The 24,585-nt window shown below is 37.8% G+C and overlaps 1 protein-coding gene across 4 annotated transcripts in view; it reads left to right on the plus strand.

Annotated features, from left to right (window-relative positions):
* Positions 1-24,585, plus strand: part of POU6F2 (POU class 6 homeobox 2) — a 331,556-nt gene that overhangs the window by 183,917 nt on the left and 123,054 nt on the right. The gene's annotated exons all lie outside the window — the stretch shown is intronic.

Raw genomic sequence — 24,585 nt, forward strand, 5'->3', positions numbered from 1 at the left:
AAATGAGGTTTTTTCTAGAATGACAGTGAGCATGACACTTGCATACATGGGCTTCACTACAGACATTTGTAAAATAGTGAACAACTGCATGCACATTTTTAAATTTGTAACATTAATCACTAGCTAAAATAGGTAAATATAATAGCTACTTCCTAGGTTCATTTCACACAAATATTTTAATGATTTAATAATATTTATAGCTATATATATTCCTTCCTATACCTGTACCTAGAGAGTTATGTCTCTCTGTATAGATGTACTCACGCACTCTTAATGATGCATACACTTCCATAAGTACCTAATATTAAGGACAGAGACACTTCTATTGAGTCATGCTGAGAAAACATATCTATAGGGTCTGGGATAAAATGGTTTTCTGAATTACTTAAATACAGTTAAGTAGTAATGGAGGGAATGGAGAGAATTACATGTCAGTGACTGACATTAGAATAGCCAAAAAACCCCAAGCCTATTGTTGAAATGTTTCACAAACAAAGGGTCATTGTTGAAGTATTGTAACTATTTTTTCCTTTCTTCTCCTATCTGATACGAAATTACTAATGAATTTACAGGAATCTTATATGTGCCGTGTGTTTCTGAGCACTATTAATTTTTATAAACTTTTCATTTTGATGTAGCGGAAGTAGACTGCAGTCCTCAATGGGGATGATTCTTTGAAATTACATGTTGGCCATACTACCTGTAAAATGGAAAAAAAAAATACTGTGTAAAATTTTCCTGCTGAGGAGGAACAACAAGTGGCAAGGTTTCTCTGAAAATGCAGGTGATAGGACTTGTGAAAAAAAATCAAATTATTTTTAATAATAAATTTTGATAGGAAAATACTCTGTATGACATGAAAAACTGCTTGGGGAATGAAGGCAAAATGTGTAGGGGTGAGATGGCAATGAGGAGAAGAGATGATTGTACGTGTTTAAGAAACACAGCATGGACTAGCAAAAATCACTTTTAAGAAAGTAGTTCAAGTTGAAGTGCACTTATATACCTTTATCCTGCTCTGCATTTCTCCAAAGAAAGATCTTTCCCATCTTGCTTCACAGAAGTGGTGACAGATCTGGCAGAGTACTCTGGGATAATTTATGCAAATAATGTTTGAACATGTCAATAATTTGTGCTTCTGCTCAACTGTTTGCAGTTTATGAACATGAAATTAGGATACCTAATTTATTAATTTATTTTGTCCAGTGTTAAGAAAGTGTCTTTTAGCATTTGGCTGCTTCTGTTTGAGTAGCTGATTTAAAGATGATCCTTAGCATAGAACAGTGGTTAACACAGAAATCAACCAAGTCTTTGAAACAACAGTAGAGGGAACAGGTTTCAGAAAAGGTAGGCTAGAGGAATGCTGTATGACCAAATGAAAGCCTATTGAATCAAAGAGAAATTAAATCAAATTTGTAATTTAGAGGGTAGAACCTCATCTCATATAAATTGGTTCCTTGTAACAACTGAAAGCCTCATATGCAGATATTTAGTATCAAGAAAAACCTATAGATTAATTATTATATGATGAATTTCATAGTTTGATCCAAAGCATAACAATATCCTCAAGAATACCTATATACAGATATAGGCAAGACTGTGCTCACAAGTGTAAATCCTCAACAGCTCCATTGATTTCAGCAGCACTCCTGTGCCTTGGAGCAATGTGAGTTAGAAGAGATTTTGTCCAATACCTGAGCAAATAAGCAGAAAGGTCATAGCACTCATCTCCTAGCCACAGAAAATGTTATAAAGTTCACAAATAGTCAGGAATTTATGTCAAAGGCATAATTTTACTGAAACAGGAATTGGGACATTCCAGGTATACAGGTATAGCTAGTACCTGAGAAGTCTAATAAATCACCAACCTCAAAACTCAAATGTACTGTCCAAACAGAATAAACAGTGTTGTATTTCTTACTTGGTGCATAAGTTAAGGACCTCTTAAAAATTATATTTTTTTTTGAAGCTCCATGAAGGTAAAGAAGGGTGAAAAGTAATAGAGAGAGATGCAATTAAATTAAAAGTCTAGAATTATAGAATTCCTCATCAAATCTTCTTCTGACTCTAATGAATCATTCAATTCCTTTTCTTTAGTCTTTTCTAGTTCTCTCCTCCGGGCATTTAAAATTGCTTTGCATCGTCATAGTCATAAAAAAGAAATTTATGCCCCTCAGAAAGGATATGCAGTTTTGCAGGAAGTAATATAGACATGTCCAATTTCAGATCAGCATAGTCCACCTTCAAAGAAATAAGTCTTTTCCAGGAAGCATGAGTGGCTTTAGCAATATCTGGGTGAGTAGTTATATGCTCAAACAGAGCCTCTTTCCCCTGTGCCAGGTTTAAAATTCATCTTCTCACCTCACATGAGAGGGAATACCTGACTGAGGTGCAAGAGGGAATTCTCGAGGTGCTTTTCTCATTTGCTAGGAGTGCTCAGAACAGGGAAATGCCAGATCTAAAACTGGAGATGAACATCACATCTAGTCTCTAGCAAAGCCTTGACTCAGGATGCCTGGAGACAGCTCCTCCAGAAAGGCTCATAACCCCGAAGCTGGTGTCACTGCAGCCAGTTCCTGGGTTGAAAAGTCTAGCAGCCTTGCATTGTCTGTTGAAAGAGAGTTGGAATTTCCAAGTGAGTTTACACAATACAAATGTTTCAGTTCTTCCCAATTAACTTACCTGAGATGTGTACTTCGGGAACATGATTCCCCTAAGTGCCAGTGTCATCTGGAGTTAGTACACATGGAGAGGCACCCGGAGCAACTGGCATAAGCTGACTGAGGTGTGACTCATTTGTAAGAAATGCCTGTCATTTCCCACTGGCTACCAATGGCATCTAAGATGAATTGAGGTGCAGAGATTTAGATGTGTGAATTTGGCCTCAGGTGTCAACATGTATTTTAGAAATATTTTTACTGAGTGCAAAGATAGCCACTCCTTTCATGCAAAAGATTTTCCTCCCAAAATTGTCAGAGGTCTTCGGACATAGGAAAACAAAGATGCTGAAATAAAAGCCACTACTTCCAAATGTGTCCATTTTAGGTGACCAGTTTGTGATATGCCTTGACTTGCAAGTACATCTAAAATATCTGTGGTCATAGATGTATACTCTCCTTAAATTGAGAGTATAATTTCAGGTCCAAATTCTATGCTCTAATCTGGACCACTGGTGCTTCTTTTAATGGGTTATATATCCTTCTGAGTGCTTAGAAGCCTGAAAGAAGTAATGTGATTGGGTTAATTTCACCACTGTAGTCTGAATTTTCAAGGAATTGGAGGTTGTTGTATAGGGTCCTGTACCACCATGAGTTTATGCCTGCTTGACAAAGGTAGTGAGCTGCCTTCACAGATCTTAACTAAGGTGTGGTTTTCATCTCTTGTCACTTTGGGCGACTGTGCAGAAGTGTCTGTACTTATTGCTGATACTGATTTTTATCTCCTGCTTCTCCTGCTTACCTCAGCCACCTGCTACTTCACAGCAGTTTCCGTGAGTTAGCTTTGTTTCAATGTGCCTTCTTGGAGAGGAAAAACTTAATTGTTTCACACACTGAAATAACAAGATATCCCTAAGCAGAGAATGAATGGTACAGCACTGCCTTAATGTGCATAGACCAGTAGGTACAATAACAATTTGCTTGACTGCTTCCAATCTTTTAATTTCTCATACTTAATTTGGTCACCAGCCAGCCTGTAAATAATGCAGAAAATCGTACACAATCCAAAAGCCTCTTGATACTGGGGTTTTTTGACTCTTCAGCAGACTTGTAGCATAATTGAGATCCAATCATCTGATAAAAATACATCTAGCCACATACATGAAAAAAAGTTCAATCTCACATGCATATGAGTGCCTCAAAAAGTCAGTGAATGCAATTTTAATGAAAGATTTATTTGGTTTTCAGGAAGGGGGAAAAGATGATTTTCATCAACATGAAATAATAGTAACTCTTTATTCAAAAGTATGTTTAATCTTTAACATTTATTTTCACTTGAGCACATTGCTAATGACCACTCATTTCTTCATAAAAAGCTACTCCACTATATCTTACAGAATCTTTATTTAAAAAGGCATTGATAAATTGAAGGGCGTTCAAGGAAGGGAATCAAAAATGATTAAGTGCTGCAAGTATTGACTTATGACTGAAGATTAAAATAATTGAATATGTGTGTGTAGGCATGCTAAACATTTCATACAACTTTGTTCTGAAAAAGGTAGGTGTTTCATTCTTTTTAATTCAAGTTTGAAAATTGAGAATATTCTCAGGAAGAATGATCTAATTGGTAAAGTAGATACACTTTTCAACTTAAAGACTCCCAAGTTTTTTTCTTGTATAGCTACCTATCTTGAAAAATTCTTACTTCCCAAATTCATTGCTGCCAATGAACTATTTTCAGGATAAAAAACTACATAACTTTAGTAAGCATGACAGAAATTAATATATTAAAAGTAAGCTTTGAAGAAATTACTGAATTCCCCATTTTTTGTGTGTGAAAATAAAGATTCAGTTGACCAGATTAAGACAGCGATTTGTACTGAAGAATAGGTCGTGTTTGGATGTTCTGTTCTGAATCTGCTACTTTGTTGATAAAAAAAAAAGAAAAGGAGAAAGACATCATATTATGCTCCTGTAGCACTAACAGAGAAAAGTAGACAAGAGCAAACCATCTGCAAACAAAATCCTGTTTATTGTTTCCCTATTTTGCTCCTTCAGTTCTCTGTCATGAAGCCACTATCATGTGAAGACCAAGAAGAAATCTCAGGAAAGAGATTTATGGGTTTCAGCCCTGAATAAGAGCCCTGTTTGACTGATCATAACATTTCTGGAGATGCCTCTTAAGGTAGTAGCAAAGACACCCAAAATTACCTCAATGGCTAAAGTAGTCCTTCATCTCACCACATCCCAGGATATGTAAAAGTTAAATATGTAGAAGAGATTTGTAATGGCCATGATGAGTTTTGCAGTGAGATGGGAAATCAGAATCAGATTGTTAGGAATGACCATTAAAATGTTGACAATTATTAGAAAGAAATGGAGAAAGCAAAAGCAAAGAGCATCATGTTGCTACTTTTCACATATGCAGTTTGCTCACATGCTGGGTTTCCCCATTTGGTTACTAATGCAGACACAGGATGTAATAGAACTAGGAAGACCCAGAGAAGTGTGACCAAGATGTTCACAAGTGAATGCCAGGCTTTAGACAAGGGCAAATATAACAGATATGTCTTTTGTGCTTTTAAAAGAATGAAGAAAGAGTAGGATGTAGAAATTTGTAAGTCATGAATTGCACAGAGCAACAAAACAAGTAACATGGACTTCCCCTTGAAATTGTTGGAGAATAGCTTCAAAACAAGCAAAAGGACATACTTCTTCTCATACTGTGTAATTTAATTGTGGAACTTGTAACCACAGGGGAGCTGTGGAAGCAAAAAGTATAAATGAGTTCAAAACAGGACTAGATAAATTAATTTAAGGATGGGCTTAGTGTTATTTCATAATAATTAAATTCAATGGTTTACTTGTGACCTCAGGCTGAGGAAGTCCCTTGACTGCTGATTTCTGAATCCTGGGATGAGGCACTGAGGGAAGGATCACTCTAACAGTGCCCTTAAACATTGGAAAAGTCTGCCAACAGCCATGGTTGGAGACCGTATGGCATGTTAAATAGGCCTGACGCCAGGAAATAAAATTTAGGCTCTTGTGAAACAAAGACCCTAACTCCTTTTTCCTGACTCCCATCCACACGTGATTTATTCCTCACATGAATATCTGGAGGGACCCAGATTCAGTGCCACACCTTAGAGAAGGAACTTTGTATCAGCAATAGTGATATAAATACATCTAATTTAGACTGTAAGCACCTCAGGGTCTTGTCATTCTAGGTCTCTGTAAAGCACCAGGTTCATCTGTGATGATGTATAAATAGTAGTAACAAAAAAAAAATAATGTTGAGCCACATCATTCAAATGGGAAAGGTGTCAAAATGGATCTAAGAAAGGACTTTTTGATTAATAAAGTGCTACAGTCCTGTGCCAGCTAGCACAATGTCCCAGGCACTGGGTAATCTTCTGCCTGCCTTGATCAAGGATGGACAGAGACCAACTGTGGTGGGGGAGGGCTGGTGAAGCACCTGCTTGGGTTTGCCTTGCCCACCAGTGTCGAAGGCACGCAAGGAGGTAGGAAAAAAGCAGAGGGACTTCTTTGTGGAGGAAGGAGCTTAATGCAGGGAAAAATCCACAGAGAGAAGGTGAAGCTGTATGGCTTCAGGGAGTCTTGTACTTCTATGGTCTGGGCATGGACAACACACAGTAACCAAAGGAACATCAGCCAGGGGGTGTTACCGAGGCGGGGAGAAGGAATTACAGCAAATGGGAGAAGGGCTAGGTGGGGAGGAATAACAAGGGCCAATTAACAACCGAAGAACATAGAACTCTCTGGAAATAGAACCAAATATGAGAAATAAGGGGAGGGGAGGGCTGCAGCCAGGGGTAAGGCACGGATTTATGTATTTTTCACAGCCTTATGAATGCTCAGGGCTTTTGGGCTGTGGCAGCATCAAACCAATGGACCTTTGGGTCCACTTGATCCAGCTGACCCTGGCTTTGGCTATGGTTCACCACAACAATAAAGCGCATTTCTTGTTTGCATTCCTGGTAACCTTGTGGAAAAAAAGATGCATACCTGAATAAACAGAAGTATTTTGTTGGGACTTGATTTTGCTTGTTTTGTTGGGATTTTTTAAAATTTGTTTGGATTTTAAGACATAATAATTGATGTGTTTGGGAAAACTTCAGAGCCTGAGGCTTCTTACTGTAGGACTAAATTGTCCTACTTATCCATCAAGATGTTATCATAGATAAAATAATAGAAAATCAATACTGTAAATAACTGAAGCATGAGAACTAATTTTTTTGAAATGGCACTTTTTTAGTGGAAGATAAATCTCTGGTACTTTGATGAACTTTAGTCAAGGGAAAGAAAATGTCAATGGGATAGGTGTGGCTTTGATGTCCTGCTGGAAGAGGTGCATTTTTATTAGTGAGACCACAAAGATGCAGTGACTGATGTTCTGTAATGTCCTGGTGGACAACAGACTCTGCATTTTATGTCTGCTCCCTAAGCCAGGTCATACGTGGCTGGGGAGTACTGGATTGACTTGCTGTCAGTGCAGTCAAGACTGTCTTCCCCTGTCTGCACAAAAATGCAGTTGCTAATTCATATTAGTGCTCTAACAGTAGAACAAACACACAAACAAACGACTTCCCCCCCCCCAAGAAAAAAAAACCCCACAACAAAACAACTAGGAGCAAAAACACAGTCTCAAATTAGTGTTGTATCATTTAAATTTGCATTGTGCAACATTGTTGTTTAAATGATTAATACTGCCCAAGATCAAGGCTGAGCATGTGTCATACTGAATGGTGAAATGTGAACTAAAAGCTTACTGGGAACAGCTAAATTAATCTGAACCATTTTTACTGCCTTAAAACTGATGAGTGGAACTATTTCTACGTGCAGACAGAAGAAGAGAGTTTGTATCACTGTTTATAGCACTACTAGGATCCTAACAGAAACAGTTGCACACTTCTGATAGACATCATAGAAATGGTTTCATTGGCAAAGGTGTAGGAAAGCAGTTAAAAAATGGTTGGGGAGCTGAAAAGTTTGCTTTACATCAGGAAATTTTAAAAGTCTGATAGTTCCTAGCTGTAAAAAGTAAACTGACCACAGCCTACAATTACCTGATAAGGAAAACTTACGTGCTTCCAGTAAATCAGTCTAACAGACAGACATATAGCTTTGGATGACACATAGCTGAGGTTACATGGTGAACAGATGCATTTAGATAAAGGCCATGGTAATTAACCATTGAATGATCAGGACCATGGTAAACCTCTCTGTTCTTGAAGTCTTTAAAAAGTACTCTGACACCTAAAGGGTTATCTCATGCATCTGGAAATTGGGCTGTTCGGGTGAGTAACAAAATGCCTGTCGTGTATGTATGTGTAGTGCCTTTGTGCTCACAAGGGTTATTTAAGGCCTTTAAATTAAAGACACACCAGACTATTTGCAGGGTCAATATTAAGAGCTGTATGTCTCCTCCTCCCTGCTCCAGTTATCTTTTGTGAGTGTTTTGTAAGTTGAAGCCCAACCTCACACAGTACAAGTTTGATTAGCTTCTTCAATGCTCCCTCTTGTCTCCAGAAGAGCTGCATGTCTCTTGTTATTTACTTTATGCATTAAATGCTTACAGTGCTTGGGGCTGTACAAGACATAAATATAAAGGGAGTCCATGCCCTGTAGGACTTACTGTGTGGAAGGCAGAGAGAGTAATAGCTTGGGTGTTGGTACTGGCTGTTGTTCAGAAATAATGCATTATTATTTCAGGAATGGGTTGATGCTTGAGTCCAGGAGCATGGATTTGGGGAATCGGCTGGGATGAAGACGAGGTAACCAAGGCTTGAACAACAGATGACATGTTGGGGACAGGATGTAGAAAGTTATGGAGTAGAAGTGAGAGGATGAAAGGGACATAAAGTGCCACACAGTGACAAGAATTAAGATGTAAATTGCCTCAAGGACACAGTTATAGTGATCCTGAAAGTGAAGGAGTTGCTTAAACTTGAAACAAGCATGAAAGAACCACAAATTGCTAAATTCAGCAGAGAGGAGAAGGCAAGAAAAGTCTCTCCTGGTAGAAGATTCCCAATCTTTAGTATGTTTTATAGAGGAAGTTGACTAAAAGATCTTAAATAGCCTGCATATGAATGGCATCAAGAGCTAGCTGGAGAGGGACTAGCCATCAAATATTTATATTTATGATTTCCTTGATGACCTGGGATGTCTGTTGTCTGACTTTATTCCAAGTCCTTCCTCTCTTCAGGATAATCATGTTTGTCCTATAGTAAATCTTTTGCCTTCCATTTATGAATTGTACATAATAAACACCACCATCAATTTATTTAATGGTCATTTCAGCTGCTGGAAATATTTTATATCACAGGTCACTCTGATTTCCCACACAATCTGAATCAGTAGCACTCTGACTGATGGTTAATTCTTTCATCTCAACTTTAGGATTACAAGGAGGCTCTGAGCTCAAATTATGTTAAACAGCTTTTGACATTTTCGATGTAAAAGTCATGAATAGCTGTAAATTGTTTTCTAGATGATTTGTGTGTCTGTACTTCGGGTAGAGAAGAAGAAATCTTTATTGTCATAAAATAGCCCAGGTGTGCAGAAAGCCACAGTGACAGGTGTAACCACCTTGCTGTGGATTTCACACGCATCATGAAACAACGTACCAAAGAAAGGGACTGAAAAATAGTTCTGCTACTTAAAGTAATATCATTATTCATAGAAAAGTAGTTTATAGTATTTGTAGCTATTAAGAAAATACAAACTTATTCCTTCTTGACCTAATTCCAACACTCTGTTCAACCCCAAATTTGTTTTATATGTTTTTATTGTGTTGAAGGAGAAACTCATTCCTCACATAAAGTGCTCCAGTGCTACAAGACTCATGTAACTTTTTTAATCATCATAGTTACTTGATACCATTATCTAGTAATCACTTTATCAAACTCTGATGATCACCCACAAGCAGCTTTGAGCAGGGTTGTTGAGAAGAGTATGGATTGATGAAGACAGAACTGTTTGATATTAGTCACTGAGCTCTATGGCTTGTGGGCAGTAAATGCCACTGCTTTTCACATTTGAAACATAAAAGATATATTCACTTCAGTATAACACTGTGTTACATCTTCTGAAAAGGGACACTCTCCTGCAGTCCATAACTCCTCTTGTTCTCTGAAATAAAAAGTAAAGATATTTTGCACTTATTTCAGTGATGTGATGGCCTCACTGTAGTTATAACTGGAGCTTGCATTCTATCACAAGCCTGTCACATTAGGAAGAAGCAGTACATTTTCTATTAGTAATCAGTCACTTTTACTCTCATGCAAAAAATGTCACCTTATTTCACACTAACGTAAGCTCTGTGAGTAAGTTTGGATATAAACTAACATATTCAGCACAAATATAGGTACAGAAATTGAGTAGGAGTGTGATACAGTAGGATTCAATCCCAAAAGACCCCCTAAAAGAAATGCAGATAAATTCACTGAAACTGGCATCTTATCTATGTTCTTACAAGTGTCCTGAGGATGACATGCAGGGATTTCACTTAGGTAATGTGCTTAATGCTGCCAGACCAGATATTCAGGGCTCTCAGAATTTAGGAAAAAATTTCCAGTATAGGTGCAAACTGGACAGACTTGGGTAGCACTGAGGTGCTACTGTTCTATGTGGAGAAACAGGCTTTTGATCCTGAACATGGATGCGTGTACCAGGAATGCTTCCATTAAGACTCCTTTGAGGGGAGCATATGTGCAGTAACTGAATGCAGCAATATATTGTTTACTGAGGGCCTGAAAGGTTTTGAAAGACTTCAGTGTCAGAGTGTCCTTTGGTACGGCCTCATAGCAAATGTTTGTGACCAATGGCCAGGTGAACATGGAGGCCTTGGAGTGCTTCGTAAACAAAAGATGACAGTGCTTCCCCAGTGGTCCTGGTGCAAGATGAGCTAAGGTCCATGTGCCATCTGCTGCCATTGAAAGCTCCTTCCTCACAGAGGCTTGGATTTTCCAGCATCTTGCCCAGGTCCCATAGCGTAACAGTGTGGGAACTGCATTGGCATTGCTCACAGTACAGGGGAACTGAGCACACGGAACAAGAATGGGGAAACTGCACCAATCATCTGACCTGATGGAAATTGGGGCCACTAAAACTGTCTCTCTTTTTGGAATGCAAATTGGTTTTGATAGTCAAAATATTCTTGCATCCTTAAAATAATTCCGCATCAGTGGAAGAGAAGCCTGCAATAAGGCCCCAAATGGATGGGACAGAATTTGTGTGATCTCCAGTGTTGCCAGTAGAGCACAGTGAATAATTACACCAAATTCAACAAGCAGAGAAAATTATCATTAAGCAACTGTTCAGACAGCTGTTTGACCTTTTGAGGAATTTTTGTTTTATGTCAGTGGGTGAAAATACTGATTGTGATCAAGTTCCTGGTATAAATATTAGATATGGTGACATATCTTACAAAAATAAAAAAGGTAAATACAGAAAGTGAAAGTTATGTCCTTCTTATATTTTGCAACTTCTTGCTTGTTTTTTGCTTGTAGATTCTTTCCTGTCTTGGAGAATCAAACAGCTTTCTTGAGGGGTTTTTTTGTGTATTATAAGCCGCAGTGAATAACATATACTTAACAAAATTACACACTGCATTTGCTGTGAGCAGCACCCCAGTTCCTTTTCACTCCTGACAAGAAGAACACAATCACCAAGAAAATCACCGACCTCCATTTCCACCTCACTTTTATTTGGCAGCAAACAGTCGAGTTTGTCATTGGCTTCCTCTAGTATTGTTCAGCTCATATGGTATGAGATCACATTAAAGAAGATTGTTGCAATTTGTCTCATCTTGTGATAGCACATGCTGTCCCTATGCACTCAAGCCATACTTTAAGTATGAGTGATTGAGTGGACCTAAGGAATGCTGAGTAAATATGTTGCTGCAATTAGGGCTTGAGAAAAAAATCCAGTATTTTCCATTCCTTTACCATTTGTGTATAAAAGGTATACATGATCTTTCCCCGGTACTCACAATATTTAGCAGATAAAATAGCCTGGAAAATGTTATCATATTGAGAGCTGTTTCCTGTACTGTTTACTTGCAGAGCAACTGCTGCCTGTAAAACAAAAGAGAATCTGGCCTTGTAAATATTAAGACTGTCATTTCTAAAGTAACCTAGTAAAACTCATTTTTCTTTGTATTTAGTGCACAACACAGGGAGGTCTGAAACACATTATTCTAGAAAAGGGTGCTGCAAGATAGGAATCTCTTCTCCATGGCATGCAGTGGTTTGATTTTGCATTTAAATAACATCTTTCACCCAAGATCTTGCAAGTTTTTAAAGCTATTAATTTAGCCTCACAACAGCCCTGTAAAGAAGTTACAAATGAACAGTAGATACCAGCAGATGTAATAGTAGATAACTTAATAATAGGTTTATCTTTCTTCCATGGTCACAGAGACCAACACAAAGCCCTGTTTTATGTTCTATATGAATATTAGTTTGTGATGCTTGTGGTTTTTGAATGGAAAACTAAGAGACCTTGGGTTTCATGTTCAGAGAAAGTGAACATCTGAAATTGCTCTTCATTTCAGCTAAAATTCTGAGTGCTTAGAGAGAAAGTCAAGTCTGTGTAGTCTCAAATTATTTTCCCATAAACAGGGACTCTGTGGTCAATGAGCTACTTCAGAAAACATTACCTGAGGTATTTTGTCTTATGTTACACAGTTTGTGTCTAGCCACATAGATAGGATAGACCCAAGCTCCTCTATCTTTGCTTTGAAATGACCAGGTATGAGATAGTCGAAGTGTGGAAGCAGAATGCATAAAGTTAATGGCCTGCAGAGGATTGGTTGAATTTCCAGTCTTCTGCTGGAAATAAAATAAATGGCACTCTTTCCTCTTAAATGGCTTCAAAGGTGACTCCAAGCTCTATATTTTTTACCAAAGTCTGTATTTTGTTTTAAATGCCATTATTATAACTGTTTGTTTGCAGAAGACTGACATTAAAGTCATGGTATTTAATCAGCAGTAACACCATTATCTTACTGATGCTTTAATTGCTGAACAGCAGTTGAACAATGCTCTAGTATTTTGGGAATAGCTCCTCACAAGCATGTTGCCCTTTGACAATGAGAAGTACAACCAGTGTGCTGGCTGCATTGAGATTTTAATGGAGGAAAACACTGCTCTTGACATTCACCCTTGTTGACTTTACATTGAAGCCAACAGGACCTTTGTTGACTGAGTTCAGGATCAAGTCCTAATACCTAACAGATATGTATGTTACTGCATAGAGAGATCTACTTTAGATTTGTTTCCAGAGTACCAGCATTCAGGAGGACCAAAAACTATTTTTAAAATGCCAAGACTAGGTTGGTGATTAGTGAGGAATTTATTTTATTTTGCAATGTCTCTTATTTAACTGGATGCCTTTGGAGACACGCTTTAAACAGCAAGGCACTATCTTAGACTTGTATGGTAGATTTTCATCTCACGTTGACTCCATTAAAGTAAGCTTCTATAAACAGACATCAATTACAACCAGTTTAAAGGGTTTTAAAATGTAATCCAGCAGTGCTGCTTAACTAAATGAATCCTGAGAACTGATCTCCAGTGAATTAATAGAGCAGTGTGTGGAGAGCTCACTATGAATCTGAGTTAATGACTGGAGAAGATCAAATTAATTACAACTGTCTCTGAGGACGTGCAGGGAAGAAGTCCCTCACATCAGCTAAGGTTTGATTAACTCTTCAGGTACCAAATAGAGATTTTCTACAAGTTATTTTTTAAGTAATTGCTAGTAAGACAATGGAATGAATCAGCTTGGCATTTCTCAGGTGGCAGGATAGTACTGTAAGAAGTGACAGTGCTGAATTTTACTGCAAATTCCAAATTTTTTTTTACTCTGTGTTTAATTGAGGATTTTTTTACGAAATATGAATGCTAATATCATACTACATTATAACAAAGTTACTACATAGCATTTTCTCTGCGTGCTAATATAGAAACCATTGGGATGATAGGTTCACATTTTGGATAAACATCCAAGACTATGCCACTAAGTTCCCTCTGATTTTTTGCACTTCTTCTTCTTATTATTATTACTACTACTGTTATTCTCTAAACAATTTTATTTGATCTTATAGTGTCAAAGAAGTTGTGATTACTGAATTAAGTAATTAGCAAAATAAGAAGATACAACTGCTGGTTTAATGCAAAGCTATCCTGATATGGTTATGAGGCCAGGAAGGCACACTAGTTGGTGACAAAAGAAACTGGTGAAGTTCTGAGAAAATAGATATTGAAGTTACCAAAAAAAAAATCCAAGTCATAACTGAAGAAGTGTGTATGGGCATTGATCTAAACTTCTATCTTCTCAGAGACAAACTCCTTTCACTTCTTATCCCCGTCCCACACCTGATACAGCAAACATTTCACTTTGTAGAACTGTAAAGTCAGTACTCACTGTGAGGGGCAGACCAACTCAAAGTGTCACCAGAGTTGGCCAGGACACACTAATATTGAATATATTCTGGAATCACAGAATCACAGAATCACAGAATGGGTGAGGTTGGAAGGCACCACAGTGCTGTCATCTGGTCCAGCCTGCCGGCTCAAGCAGGGTAATCCTAGAGCACAGAATTCCACAGAATTGCACCCAGACAGTTCTTGAGTATCTGCAGTGAGGGAGACTGCACACCGTCTCTGGGCAATCTATTCTAGTGCTCAGTCACCTGCACAGTGAAGAACTTCTTCCTCGTATTCAGGTGGAACTTCCTGTACATTAATCTCTGCCCATTGCCTCTCGTCCTGCTGCTTGGCACCACCAAGAGCCTGGAAACATCCTTTTGGCACCCTCCTTTCAGATACTTAGAGACACTGGTGAGGTCCCCTCTCAGTTTTCTCTTCTCAAGACTGAGCAGGCTCAGCTCAGTCTGGGACAGTAACTGGCTGCTGCAGAATTAAATTCATTCTCTCTCCATTCTTTCAAATTACTCAAAGCTTTAAAGAGTATGCTCTGTGTTTTTATATTCAGCAACTATTCAGTTCTTGGGGGTTTTTTCCCCTCAGAACTGCAACAATAAAATCCTGCAATGCTTTCACCTTTACAGTACATTAGGAGGGTAATGGGGGTGCTGTCAAGCAGGAGAGCAAGGAAGGCTAAAGAACAGATAATTATCATGAGCCTACAGAGAAGATATTTTCACAAAGAAGGAAGGTGCTAAACTGCTCCTAAACTGTTAGGCAGTATTTATAGTAGGAATAAGCAATACAAGCAGTTCTTTCTTCCTCTATCCAATAACTGCCTCTATCCAACAGAAGCTCCAGAGGGAGTTCAGAGAAAAAGAAGTCATGTGCTAGGTTTCAGCAGTTTTCAAAGCACTTTATAAGCATGGAAAATTAGGCATATGATAACATGATGGTTGCTCTGAAATCACTGGAAAAACCTCTTTCCTATAAAGTGAATACAGTGATTCATAAATGAGAACTGCAAAACAGCCTCAACACCCCAATGTTCACAAACTGACATCAATATTCTTCCCTTTGTATTTAATATCTTCCACAAAATCTATACAACAAAGAGGAAATCCCTAATGTTGGAGTTTGGAGATATTTGGTTTTTTCTACTCTAAAATGTTGCTTGTATTGCATTTTGTCATTGTGTGTGTATAACTTATACTTTCTTAGCCAGAAAGTATATTTACACACTTTGTTTTATATTTTCAGCTGTTTAGAACTATAGAGCCGTTTTTTTGTCCAAAGTATTATTTCTCATCTAGCAGACTCTGGAGTTAAGGTGGCATATTTCTTCCAGAAAGGTGTACAGTCATGCACTTGAATTCAGAACAATGGAAAAGACTCTGCTTTTCAGCAATATTTTGGGGGGCGTGGCAGTGGCCTTCATTACTTAAAATCTTCTTTATTTCCTGCTTGTATATACATAGAATTCAGCTTCTTATCCCTACTTCAAGGATTTTTTTTAGTGAAGCACAAAGACCTCACTCACTATTTGCTTGGTTTTGTTTCAAATTAAAGTCAACGTGTACTTTCTCTAACAATTTTAACAGTTCTTTCTCACATTTCTTCAAATTTTCAAGAACTTTAAAAAACTTATTTTCTTTGGTCACTGGAACTTAATATAGTGCTCCAGTACCTGTCTCATCAGTTGCTGCAACACAACAATAATGTTACTCTTCTCCTCTTGCACATGATGTTTCTGCTTCCAGCAGTTCTTTGGGAAATGGCTCTGCTCTGGAAGCTCTGTAATGCAGCAAAATAAGCAGCTTTAGCTTGCAACAGGCTGTTGTTCTTTTGAAGATATGCCCTCTTACCTTGTTCATTGGTGTATTATTGTACATTTTGTGCTGTGTTAAAATGGATTTAGACCCAGCTTGCTTGGTGAGTCAGGTTACCTTTCATTACTGCCCAATATTTGCCATTATGCTGTTGTGCTTATATATTTTCCTGTTAGATAACAATATTAATTATGAGGGAAAATGTAAACTTCTTTGGGCATTGCAGTGGTCCTATTCTTCTGTGTCTACTTTTGATCCATGCAGAGACTGTTAAAAATACCCCTTTCAGAGAATTATGCCCAAGTGTCAAACTGTCAGTTACCTAGTTCTTAATCCATTTGACATGTACTATATTGTTATGGTATATGCCTGGTTTTATAAAAAGAAATCTGAGAAGTTCATGTCATCACAATTTCTTCGTACAACAAACTGGTAGCTCTCTTGAAGACCATAGTCATGCTTGTCCATCTAAGCTTGTTTTTCATAAAGCCACATTGATTGGTGCTGTTTATTTTCCTGTTTCTTAATTAAGATAATCCAATACCGTATTTTTCATTACTTTTATTGGGCTTGAAGTCTGTTTAGCATCTTAGTTACAAAACAATTCTTAATTATGCCTGTTTGCTAACAAATTATGATTTTCCTCATATTTTTCCTATATGTTTTTCTCTCCTAGTCAGGGTTTGTTCTTATTTCAGCTTTTTAAATTTGTTTTTTGAAATTTATGTGGATATTAGTAAGAGTTCAGTTCTTTATATGACATCAGGAACCTGATGAACCTAATCCTTATCACTCACCAGCATGATGTTCAGATGTTAATTCATCTTCACCTCTTATTAGGAGGTCCAAATTAGGGTTGCTGCTTTTTATATACAATATATTTTTAGTTTTAAAGAATTGTTGGTGTGTTTTAGAAACTCTGATTGATTGATTGTTTTGTTGTGGGTTGGTTTTTTTCCACTAGTTAACTATAAAAATTTATCTCATATTTTGTCACCTCTTCCATCTGTCCCCTCCCCCACTTCATATATTAAATGCAAATACATCTGACAAAAGCATCCTGCCCTGACTGCTTGGTTTTTAATAGAATCCTCATGGGGCTTTTATAATGAGCAAATAATCCACATTTTACAGAAATTAAAGATACGAGGAAATTATAACTGAAATTAACCACTTTCTGAAGCATTTTACCATTTATGTTGCATCCTTTGATGTAATTCAGCACTTCTTGGTGTTTGACTGGGATTTAGGCTTCAGTATCCCTTGACTGTGGATTTAATTATGCGTTTCTCTAATGACAGCACAGTTGTGATGAAGACTACTACTATTTAAATATGAAGTTTCCACAGTGTATTTTTCCCAAGTCCAAGTACATTGCTTACCTTTTGCTTGTCATTATTAGTTGTGTTACACTGCATTGTTTTGTAAAATACTTTGCAACCTTTACACCGCACCAAAGAGCGGGGATTGAGATTCCATAAACTGAAAGGAAGAGGCATCTTAACTGTTTTGAAACCATAGCAACTTTAGCAGCCTCAGAAAAAAACCCCACAAATGTGTACAGTACAGTTCATATGGCAGTTGCAGTAAGTGGTTGACCTTTGCAGAGGATTAGAGAAGGAAGGATCCTGAGTGAGGTATGGACCATCTGAGTGAGGAGTATTTAGGACTTCCAGACTGAGAGCAGGAAGCTTGGTGGACATCACTGGGTAACTGATCCAATACCAAGGTAGGTGACTAGAAGGTGAGAAGCCAGAACTAGGATGGAAGAAGGGGTAAAAAAAAGAGATTTTTAGATGGCAAGAGTTGAATACATGATATTTCAGAAAAATAATTTTAATATTATAGTCAAGCACAATGAGATTTGGAAAATAATGAGAGAGACAGACGTGCTTGGTGTGGAAGTAGACAGGTGAAGTGAGATTATTCATGTGAGGGGAGAGTAATAGTTGCTGATTTTGGAGCATCCTCCTGCAAGGCTGAAGCAGTCCCACAAATAGCTATGAATAGTCAGAAAGGCAGACATGAGAAAGGTGGTTTTTCCCAGTGAGGAACAAAGCAAATTTTTAAGGTCAGTCATAAACAAAGTCTTCTTGCAAAATATCAATTAGAGATTACCTTGGAAGCCTCAGGAGAAGGGATTGAGGTGATGATGTCAATCTTGACAGAAAAAGAGGAGAATTAGGGAAGAGAATAAAGTAATTTTTACAATGTAAATTCCTCATGAAAGAAATTTGTCTATCTTATTTTCCTGCAAAATATCAGGCATGTTTATGACTCTGATTCAATCATGTTCTGTGGACAATAAGCCTTTAGTTGCAAACATAGTCCAAAAAGGAGGGAAGATGAAACAGATTAAATGGGACAGAAGGGTAGAAAAAATTTCTTTGGGACTGTTGCTGAAGGTGTAACAGCAAATGCAAATATCCTGAAAGGGCTTGGTAAAAAAAAAAAAAAAAAAGAAAAAAAAAGAAAAAGTGTTAGGAGAAGAAAGAAAAACAATATGTATGGAAAGCAGCAAGTAATTAAGGTGATATCTCTGTACCACAATGCAAGAATGCAGTATTCTCCTGCTGGGCAATTAACATAGGTCCCCAACCACATCTCTGACTTCTGCCTAGGAAGGAGACTGGAAACAGAAAGTGATAGTAAGACAAGGAAGGTTGTGTGGAAAAAGAGAAAATTAGCAGCTATGTCAAGTAGGTGCAGTAAATCAACATCTCTGAGTTTTTACTTTAGTACCAGTCCGAGCCACAACACAGCAGCCATCAGGCATCCAGCATCTGTTACCCCACAAAAATATGATTAATGTAGCAAGTGCTACCACAAGTCGCTACTTCATTACTAGGTTGGGTTGTAACCAAAAGACCAAATAGTCTCAGGATTTGAAGGGTCAATTCCAATGTGCCATGCAAAACAACATGCCATCTTCCACCTGCCAAGCACTTAATGTGTCTCAGTGCTAGCTGTGTGATAGATCATTTGTGTTAGTCTGTACAGACAGGTCGAAGGGAATTCACCTGCCTGGATTGAAGAGCTAGGATCATTTGCTTTGTGTTCAGCTGGTGCCATGAATATTTTCCTATATCCGGGGAATGATTTCATAGCCATGAAATTATACGAAAAGCAACAGTTCTTAATATTCTGCCAGCGAAGTGAATACTGCAGGTGCAGCTCCATAGGTGACTCTGAATTATCACAGTTGCATGGTCACTGTGCTCTTTTCTTGCTGAGAAGCATTCCTGTCAATATAATATCCATGTTCTCAGCGAGAACAGTACTGCACTGGGAAGTGTTCACATGGGCAATAATTTTCCCATGGACTAATTTTCAGCAATACTGGAAGGAAGGTATCTATTAACTGTATGTTACAGGGCTTTTCTTGGAGTATAACTATCCTCCCATATGCTAGAAATGTATTTTTGTTACTTTTAAGCTGAAAAAGGACAACTAAACTGATCGCTCCTTAACATGAAGTTGTTCTGTACCATGAAAGGGAGTCATAAAGGCATTTAATGGCTATGCAGCTGACCAAGTCAATGTACCATAACTGTGCCCACATATTATCTCTACAATTCCTGTTGTTTGAATTGTCAGAACCATAGGGACAAAAGAGAAAGAAGTCACAGACTCCCTGGCTGTCCTTTTTACATCAGCAACCAAGGACTGATGAGGCAGGGACCAGGCCTACCATAATTCTTGTTAAGTGCACACCAAAGTGTGTTAGGTATGTGGTATACTAAAGTAATTTCAGTCACATGCAAAAAGACAACTCCCATAAGTTCTGCTGTGGCAGTAAAGCACCATTCCAGCTGAAAAGTGAGTCATTCTGAGAGTCTAAGGATACAGAAATTGCCATATTGCATTGGATCAGGAATTTATCTACCTTAATGTCCAGTCTTCAGCATTGGCGTCCTTCAGAAAATTATGTCTGACAGTAATCGCACTGATAAATTTTTCATGCAAGAACTGACTGCTGGATAGGGCCCTAAACACAGGATGTACAAATGGATGAAGCTGTGTAAATGGCTGTAACAGAGAAGAATAGTGGAGTTGCTCAGGAATGTCTTGTTGTCATGAGTGGACAGGCTTTACTTCAAGATGTATCTTTATTAGCAAATTCTTTGTGTTTCTGACATATAACAACAACCCAGAACATACAATAAGGGAGGAACACTGCAGAGGCAGAGTCAAGGGTAAGTTTCATAGCAGACCCAGTTGCCCAGTTGAGGGTATAGAGAAAAGACCAAGAAGGAAAAATCACAGGAACCAGTAAGTGCTGTAAACAGAAAGAACAGAAGCAAGACAAAAACAAACATCTGAGATACACAGGTCTGTTGCTCCTATATGCAGAAAGCAATATCAGATCCTGCAGATAGCCTCTGGGCTAGTGTTTAAGTAGAAGCATCAGTTGCTTTGCAGTAATTTGCAGCATCTGTTTAAACTGTTTTGTAGGCTGTAACCCTCTCCCCAGCAACAACTGCCACAGGAGTGGGCAGTTCTTTTCATTAAGTTTATATAAGTGAGCTTTCCATTTAATCCAGTGGCTGCATCAAGAAGAACAAAATATTGAAAAGCAAGACAAAACAATTGTTTTATGAAGGTTTGATGCCTGCCATTCAGTCTAGGGTAGCAGCAGCAGGGTAAATGAGTTTATGGTTTGGATAACACATGAGATATGCAACACAGTGAATACTATAACATGACAAAGCCAGAAAGCTCATCAATACCAAGTATCTTGTAGCCTGCCAGAACAATTATTAACATGGTTCTGTTCCTTCACTTTGTCCTGATTATAGAGGAACTATTGATACTTCTTCTTTTAATTATGTAAACATTTTATTTCACTGTCTCTTGCCATGGCCTATTATTGTTCTGATAGCTGTCTTCCATATATGGATATTGTTCTGATCAACAGGTACATACTGTACAGAAATCTGTGTGCTAACAATACCTAGTTGGAGAACCCCGTTAATTAAAAGTTTCATATTGAATAAGGTCAGTTCTGAAAAGAACAAAACAAACCTAAACAATATTAAAATCTTTGTAAACTATTGCATTAAAACTTGCTGGTTTTTGCTAATATTTAATCAAGTTTTTTTCTTCTCTTACTGAATTTGCTAAGGAGTTTATATTTATGTAATTGTGAAGATGATAATAACAGTTATATTTCAGAGGTTTGCATTCAGAATACACTCAAAGCAGGTAATTGTTGCAAGAGATTTTTTTTTTACTCCTTGCCCCATCCCTGCCCAGAACTGTATAACTGAGCAGTACACCAGAGGATAAAATTCACTGTAGTTAAATACAAGATAATAAACTTAAGATATAAATACAAATATATACAAATGATAAAACATTCTAAATTAAATGTAACATGAAAATGTTTAGAAATCACCCCAGGTAACTTAAAGAATATGTACTTAAAGCAAAGTACAAAGAAAAAAATAGGAATAAAAGAAGGACCATTTAACCAAAGGAACAGGAATTTTTATATAACATGTTGAGAATGAAGTGTGGCTTCAATAGAAACAAAGATCCTTTTTTTTCATAATTGGAGTCTTTAGGGATCCATCCAGAATGTTACTTAACATCCATAATTTAGAAGTAGTCTGTTTAAACTCAGTGGAGATGTGGGAGGGTCGTATGTTCTTATATCCAGGATATGTGTTTAGTAACTTTACCAATAACCTTAGTAAATTAGAGACAGAGTAGCCAAATTTGTACTTGGCAATGTGGATTGACTAGCTGGTGTCCTGAGAGAACACAGGTCTTAATTCTGGAGGCATTTAACTATGGGGCTGGAATCAAGAACAGCCTTTTTTTCCCCATAAACTTCCATTTGGAGTTAGAGAGGAATATCCTTGCCTGAACTTGGCTTTATGTAACTGTCCATGCACATTTAGCTGGTTTCCTAACTGTCGTCAATGCATCTCCATCAGTGGCTGTTTCAAGTTGGATTTGTTTGGGATTTTTAAAGCAAGGCATAGAAAGGAACGCACTCAGCCTGAAACTTCTAAATGCTCAGTTTAAATACTTTTTGCAGAGGCACTGCCCAGGCAAAAGTAAGTTCTCATCATTTTTGTTGAATTGGAAGCAAGTAATCTTTAATTTGCTAGTATGAGAGAGGATGCTTGTTAGGCAGTGATACTGAGGTCACCTTCCTTGGGCTTGCCTTGGCCACAGCATGAATACTGCCTTTGAAATAAGGCATCAGCAGACCTGCTGTGTGACTGTCTTAATCCACTTTGTGTAATGGACTGGGTAAACGGAGGCAATTCTTCCTCTCAAAGGTAAGCATAAATCACATGAATTAGTCGGTGTGCCTGTGTGTGAGAAAAGTATTCTTTTCTAATGTCTCAGCAAGTGACGTCTCACTGCAGAATATTCAAAGTGTTCAAAGCTGAATGCTTTCACTCCCATTTTCTGTATTTCTTAAGCCAGTAAGAGGGGAATGCTCTGTTTTCGTGAGTGAACATTGCACTTTAGATTGTTGCTGACCTTGCTGGTGCTGTGACCCTGCCAGGAGGGACAAGTAGCACTAGGAATGACTGACTGATGGATAATATTTGAGATTTCAGTACTCTGCTAGGTGACATCGTGGAAGGACTCAGGCCTGAAAACCATTCTGCTTGCTGAGATTAAACAGCAAGAGCAGGGTGGTGGGCCTGATCCTACAAAAAGTAGCTTTCTGCAGAGCGGGGAAGAGCAGATCTGAAGGGGAGAAGAGAACATGAGGGTGTACAAATCCTGAGGAAGTTGCAGCTACAGTGACAATGCACTGACTGGCAAGCTTTAGGTTGTTGAATCCTACCTCCCAAAGTATTTGGAAAGCCTCTCACTTTCTGTACACTACTGAGTTTGGGTAATACATAGTAACTCCCGTGTCAAAGATGAGTAGTTGTTTATTTCTCTAGGGGAGAGATCTAAGCACAAGAGCAGTCAACTTTCTAATCAATGACTGTATGTTAAGTGCGGTGTTTGGTGAATTCTGAAAAGGAATTCTGGAAATTAAAAAAAAAAGAAGTCCTAAAATCTCACTTAGCACATCAGGTCAAAATGAAATGGTTTTTTGGAGGGGTTGGCTGTACCACTTCGTGGGAGAAACTGTTCTGCTAGTACATAAGTGAGCTGCTGAACTTGCAAACATTTTTTCCTATGAATGTGCTGTGGGAGAGTTTTACTGATAGGTTATTATGACTGCTTTAATGCACATATGTCCCTCTGTCTAGGGGACAGTTAAAATTATAAACTCTTCATAAATTTACTGACATTGTTGGCAACACTGTTACAGCAGTAAACATTTAATTTGATCTTCATTTCGTAAATTAGCGGTATTGCTATTACTGCAAAAATGCAAAGTTTCCTGTTGAGGAAATCTATTTCAGGTCTCTGCATATTAGTCCTTCAGCCTTGCTTATGTGCATTTGTGACAAATGAAAGTAGTCATATTAAATCTCCATTTAGTGTGAAAATGAAAGCAAGAAATTCATACAATCCACAGGTTTCTGATTAAAGTTCTTATAAAGCCCTACATCCCAATTCTATGAAATCATATCTGTCCATGATCTTTCTTTAAATGATTTTTTTATGTAGTTGTCTGCCCCAGCTACTCATGATATATGCGAGGCATAAAAAATAATCTTGTAACAAGGGAAGCTTATAAGTGCTTACAGTCCTTACTCAGGCAAATTTCCTTCAGTGAATAGGAATTATGCTCAAGTGGTAATTGCATCATCTGGCTCACAGTTTGAGTATTTAGAGACCTTTCAATTCAATGTTACAAATGATCTTAGAATGCAATGAAGTGATATCCAAAGTTCTCTGCCCTGTTGCTCACTTACTCACATTCTGCTTGTTCTCTCACACATAGGTAGCAGTCACTTAATGACGGAAATAAATCTTAGGGGCAGCAGTAAGTTGAAGTTGGAATACCCCTTGTGATCTTTTAATTATTATATGCTGATTTTTGCTGTGAAACAGGTGGAAGAACTCTGAGTTCACCAGTTGTTTGTTAGATGTACAGAGGTTTTTCCAAAGTCAGTTTTAGAATTAATCTGTTAAATGCCTCATTTTCAGGGACAATATTGCTATCAAGGTTCATTTTGTTGGGTTTGCCTAATTCTGGCCTCTTTTGATGCCAAACAAATAATACTCCTATATTTCTTGTTGCTCACAGCACATGTTTATTTTAATGGTTCTCACTATAGCCTTCTAGACCCTTCCCTTCTGTCTTGCAAAGTCCATGCTTGTTGGTTCCTTGATTTTTTTAGAAAATCCAGTTTGGGATTAATTTGCATAATTCATGGCGTAGAGTTTTAGGATTGTCTTGAGGACTCCTAAAGCACAGCCACAGAAGGAAGGGAAAAAGATAAATCGTCATGATCAGAACACATATATCATTTCATGCTGTTTTGCCATAAACCTGGAGTTCATCATGGGAGATTAGAGGGTGACATACAGGTAGTATCAGGCCCAGGTAATGACTGGAGAGAGCCGTAAAATTGCTGGAGTGGCAGGTTAATGTAAATTTCATGAAGAAAATGTAAACCTTAAGCAACTGAATACAGTTCAGTTCAGTCAATACATTAAAGTTCAAAACCTCAAAAAAAACTGTGAAAGCAGAAATCCACATCATGTGTG

Source organism: Corvus cornix, chromosome 2 (assembly GCF_000738735.6).
Source record: "Corvus cornix cornix isolate S_Up_H32 chromosome 2, ASM73873v5, whole genome shotgun sequence".
Taxonomy (NCBI): Eukaryota; Metazoa; Chordata; class Aves; order Passeriformes; family Corvidae; genus Corvus; species Corvus cornix.